We start from the raw sequence: 5771 nt of genomic DNA, 5'->3' as shown, positions 1-5771 counted from the left end.
ACAAGGTAGGCTAACCGATGAAGATTCGTCGATACTAGAGATAGATAGACGACAAGGCGAGGAAAGCAGTAGGAAAGCGTGTGGACTGCATAGGAAAAAATTCGTGAACGTAACAAAGTAGTAAAAAATGCCGAATCCAATCCATTTCAGCAATCCCACTTCCATCATACTAACCAGTAACCACCATTATGTCTTTGTGTGTTAAATGATGGTGAATTCATTGAGGCCTCAACAATTTACTTTTTTGTTTTTATGTGAGCAAAGCATTAGCAATAACATATTCTGTATAGCAACTAACCACATTTAACCCTTTGAAGGTTGGGGGGGGGCTGTCAATTCAACTTTTTTGTATCAACAGTTGTATCTCTAAAACCACTGAGGCTGCGACTACGAGATTTCTTGACTTTTCCTAACTTTTATTCACCTCTATTGAGCTGAAATTTTGAGCGAATAAAGGTTATAAATTGAGAGATATAAGGCATTTCTCAGCACATCCTCTGAAATATTTCATATTCTATTGTTCAAAATTTTCCCACCAGCTGGATGAAAGCAATTAATTTGGCCCATGTCTCGTTAATCAAATGATTTAAATTGAGATTATGTAAAAAAAAATTATTCACAACATTGCAATGCATGTTTTTCATTACTCTATCAAAAAATACCAAATAATTCAAACGTCATAAGTCACATCAACATTTCAACGTATATAAGCAGTTCTAAAATTTACATAGTTTTAATTTTCGGATATGCTCTGCGTGAATAGTTTTACAAAGTGAATCCCAAATTTTGAAACCGTGCCTTAAAACATAACAGAGATATCACTCCAAAAGCATAAGAAGAATCGACAGCCCCCCCCCAAACTGAGCAAGACTCCAGGAGCCCAACCGCCTAAGGGTTAAGTTTGGTTGCCGCATGAAACGCAAAAACAAACAAGTAGTAAAATATCAATACTATTGGCAGAAGCCGCAGAAACTCCAATAGGCTACAACAGAAACTTATAAAAGGAAGTGCGAAAATTTGTACAAGATTTCATCTCAAAAGTAAATCTAACGACTAATTTTTTAACCCTTGCTTTGAAAAAGGGCACATTCAACATTTTTTTTTAAATATATAGACATAGGCACATTTCTTGAAGTTCGTGCTCTATAATAATTTTATGTTTCAAATAAACTGTATGACCAGGAATGGCGTGGTTGTGTTTTTTTGGAAACAAAAGTTTTCTCTCACAAACAATAAATTTCCTTGAAAATCATTTTTTATTAAATTTTAACAGAATTCGATCCCTGCATGGACAACCCTTGTTTGAACAATGGAGCTTGTATCACTAGAGGACGCTCGCATATCTGTGGATGCCCCCGGTATATCAGTGGAGACAGCTGCGAAACCAGTAAGTCAAACTCGTTTATAGTAAAGTTTTATCCCCATGATATGTGTACGTGATTTCTCTCAGTTCCTTCTAAAATCTAAACAACGTTTTGTAGCACAAGATTGATTTGAAGTAAAGTTTGAATTATTTTATTCAGTTGAAAGCTTATGCTACAGCTCACCATGCCAGAACGGAGGCAGGTGTAGAGGTGATGAAGAATCGTATACTTGCCAGTGCGATGAACGAAACTGGAGAGGGACCAATTGTGAACAAGGTAGGCTACATCAATTCAATGCGCTATCAGAAACACTATCAAGAGATGTCCATCAATTTCCGAAAAATTTGATAGTCTTGCATTGTCTTAAAAAATACTTTGCATTCCACATGGTGAACTGCAAACGTTAAATAATAAATCTGTATCCAAAAGGGTGTAAATGTATATTTCATAGTTTTAAATTGATAATGTTCAATCTTCTTTTTTTTTTTTGATATAGTTACGGATGAACGCGGCTACTATTTAAACAATGCGCGCCAGAACATGAGTCATTTTGGTGTCGATTGCCAAAACATTGAAGTTTTCACAACATTTTTTTACTACTTACGACAAAATGCTTATTTTGAAGCTCATATTGCTCCAAAAATATCTAAACCAGGTTTAAACGACGGGCAGATAATACAAATTAAAAGTCATGAAAAGTCAGCTTTATATATTTAAATTTCTTCAATGTAAGATTTCAAAACTAATGTAGGGTATAGGATTTTTTTACTCCGTCGAGTGACAGGTACAGTTAAGAATGTCAAAGGTCAAATACAACGATTTTGACGTTAGTTAGCTTACATGTTTGTTTATCAGTGATAACACGTCATCGTTCGCTAACATTAACTCGTTCTATCATAATTTGTTTAAAGATGTGTTAAAATCACAAGTATTGCTTCAAGTTGTTATCATTTTAGAATAGATTTCAATTGTTATGGTTCATTTTCAGTTGAAGTAGTGAAATCATTTTTTATTTTTTCAACATGCAAATTATCTTATCAGAGATCAGGTTGATTTTCTCCAACCGAATGAAGTTCTTAATCTTTCCTGGCTTCGAGAAAAGGCGTATAGACTTCAGTTTATCCATACATTGATTTTAATCTGGACTTTCCGGGCTATTTTATACAAAGTCCGTTTTCATTTCTATCATGTACTGTGATGTGATATTTTTTATCTTTTCTAAGGAGGACGTGAGCATACGATCATGCTTGATTACAGACTTTGTTTATTTTATCTCCAAGCTTTAGTTCAAGTCTCTCTGTTGTTTGCAGTAAACCATTGAAAAGCTCCAGCAATTGAAAACTGTTTCTGTCTTCTTCTTGCGTTTGAGGTTCCTCTCTTTAGACACCGAGCACGAAGGTTTATCCTTTTACTGCCTTGAGTGCCCTGTGAGTTGCGGTTTCTAGTTGCTGCCATTTGCGTCATAAATTTGAGTTACCAGGACTCACTACGACGAGGTTGGCAACTTGAGTCCCTGCTGTTTCTATGATGATTCCGAAATGACTCTGCAATTCTCAATAGCATTTGCACGCTGTTTTTGAAATATGAAACCAGCACAAAGACCTTGAAATATACAAATACAATACAAAGTCACTTTCACAGCACTTTACTGCTTTTACATCGCGCTTGAGGTGTTCATGAGATTCTCCTTGAACATTCGGTGAAAATTTGCTCCCATTACCGACAACGCACTGAAAAGTTGCTCCGTCTATTTTTTGTACCATGTTTGCCAACAGGAACAGAGTGATATGGAGGACTGCAATCTTCACCGACAACCCCATTTAAAGTGGGAATAAAGCCAGAAAAAGAAGAAGTTGCAAACAGAACGATAAGCTTACAGTTAAGCGTAACAGCAAGTTAATGGGTTGATCGTGGAAAGTTGTCTGACATAATTTTATTTGTTCTCCTTAAATATCATCATTTTGTTAATGTTGTCCCAAAAATACAGCAGTTTAATATTTGCCTCTCACAAGATGGGACAACCTTCTTCTACTGGAGTCCTCCGACACACTGAGTAGGAATAAAGCTCTGTAGGCTATCTCGTCGAACTACTGTGGACCGCGTCATCAACGATTGTATTATCTTCAGGTCATCTAACAAGCTCAATCGAATTGAGCATCATCAAAACGTCACGCCAAATTTTTGTGTTTGTGCGATTGTTGGAAAGTGACAAAGGGAAAAATTCAGGCCCAAAGTGATAAAACCGATTTCAAAAGTCTAATTATGTTTTTTTTATGGCCAATAGTTAATTTTTACCAGTCTGTCAAAACTTTTTTTTGCTAATCTTATAGTCGAATACTTCTGCCTGTTACTATTCTTAAGTAGTGATAGTGTACCGGGCTATGTGTTGTAGTAAATGTCGAGTATGGATTGGTAATTCAGTTTACGCAGACCACCCACAACGTTTGACGCATGATGGATAGCGCAGTTGCTGATGGTGTGGTTTGTGATTTGTTCCTTTTTACCGCACTCACAGATCGCCGATGGTGCTATTCCTCATTTGTGCATGTTGAAACAAAATGTTTGTTTATGAAAAAGGTGACAAGCTTACTAACCGTCTATCTACATATGCTAAGCAGACTTAATCGTCGTCGTGTGAGCAGACTTAATGACCTCATTGCATTGCAGCTGCGTCGGGATGTCTCTTCGATGAAAGTCGTCTTAGCTCCGAGGTTCGAGCTGTTGGCGTGACCGAATCGTACCAAACCACGGGCTCATCTTTTCAAGTCGAATGCAAAGATCCAAGAAGGCTTTTAAACGCTGCTATCACCAACGTCACTTGTCAAGCAGGAGGAAACTGGTTACCAGACTACACGTTATTCCGATGCTCATAGATCTGTGTGAACACATTGGACAAAAACGTCAAGAAAAACATGTGTGCGCTTTTCCTTTAGAGACTGACGATTTGTTTTTCAAATCTTCTAAAAAACAACTTTTTTCAACCTTGATTTTTCAAACATTCATGTTATTATATTATATTTAAGTTAAAATAAAGCTTTGTTTTAATAGATTTGCATAGATTTACACTCAAAGCAATAATAAATTCCTTCGACATCCCTAACAAGCCACACAGAAACAACTTTATTTTTTTTATTAGTTATTTGCATCAGACCAATAATTCCATATTAATTACCATACATGAAAAAAGGCAAAACAAGCAACTCAAGAATAATCACAACAACCCAGTTAACAGATAATGCTGTTGCAGAGAGTTGTTAACGAGTAATCTGCGAATGGTATCTTGTATCTTTATGTCCTTTGTTAAAAACTCCTTGCTAAAAATATAACATTTTATGATCAAAAGAATAAGATAATATGAAACCAAGGAACTTTCAGAAATAATTAATTAAACTACCATTCAACGTTTTATAAGCAGAGAAAACTTTTTCTCAAACCGTAGAAAATTTCATTATCAGATCACCGCTTCAATGCGTGATGGAAATCTACAGATAAATCTGCATCAAGCATTGCAGAGTGCAAAAAACAGTGTTGCAGAACGCGTTTTCGAATATTAAATTCTCATCAGTGCAACTACGTTTATGAACGCAATAACAACGGTTAAATTTAAACTCAATACGATACATTACAAACATTATAAGGACATATTCTCAGTGTTCAATTGAATAGAAAAAGTTTTCTCTGCTTATAAAACGTTGAATGGTAGTTTAATTAAAAGAATAAGATTCGCGTAAGTTACGCTCTGGCAACCTTTAACGCATTCCGATCGATTGTTGGTAGCAAAAACATAAATGACATTGTCGTCGTCACACCTTCTGAGCTGATGTAACATTATCGCCTGATATGAAACAGCCTAGTAAAGCTCCATAGTTTTCATGTAATTTGTATGCAACCAACGTCCGGTGGGATTAGTGGGCTTAGAAACCAATTGAAGTCACTGTAGAATTCAGTCATAACTAACATTTATAAGAGAGACTTGTAAGTGGAGGTAAATGTTCAGGTGTGTCTATAAATCAAAAAAGAGGTTCTGGGAGTTTGATTCCAGAAAATTATGACAATGGTTTGTTTGGTCGTTTAGTTTATTTTGTGCAACATACCCCTGATAGTCCAATGCGTGTGGTTTAAGACGCATAGCCGACTTTGTCTGTAATCATTGTGATCAAATCTAACCTATAGTTTATTGAAGTTTGAATAATCGATTAATTGACTGTGATAGTCTTGATCCTCAGACTGAGAAAACCTATTGAGAACTTTAATCCTGATGGTTATTGCGTTTTTAAATTGATTTTAACACTAAAACGACGGAGAAAGCCGATATACCGTTAACAGCGAAAGGTGTCGCAATCGACAGCTACCCTAGTGAAAAAACACCACTTTAAGTCACGTGTGAAATGTTTATTTGAGCAGACA

The 5771-nt window shown here is 35.9% G+C and overlaps 1 long non-coding RNA gene across 1 annotated transcript; it reads left to right on the top strand.

Moving 5' to 3' along the window:
• The first annotated feature begins 1285 nt into the window (after positions 1–1285).
• Positions 1286–4556, top strand: LOC145768591 (uncharacterized). Its single transcript, XR_014288959.1, has 3 exons — positions 1286–1387; positions 1524–1640; positions 4032–4556. It is a non-coding gene; the product is annotated as an uncharacterized LOC145768591 (long non-coding RNA).
• Positions 4557–5771: the final 1215 nt, after the last annotated feature.

This window comes from Aplidium turbinatum, chromosome 1, assembly GCF_918807975.1.
Source record: "Aplidium turbinatum chromosome 1, kaAplTurb1.1, whole genome shotgun sequence".
NCBI lineage: Eukaryota > Metazoa > Chordata > Ascidiacea > Aplousobranchia > Polyclinidae > Aplidium > Aplidium turbinatum.
Note: the sequence above shows the minus strand (reverse complement) of the source record. Positions and strands in the feature narration are given on the sequence as shown.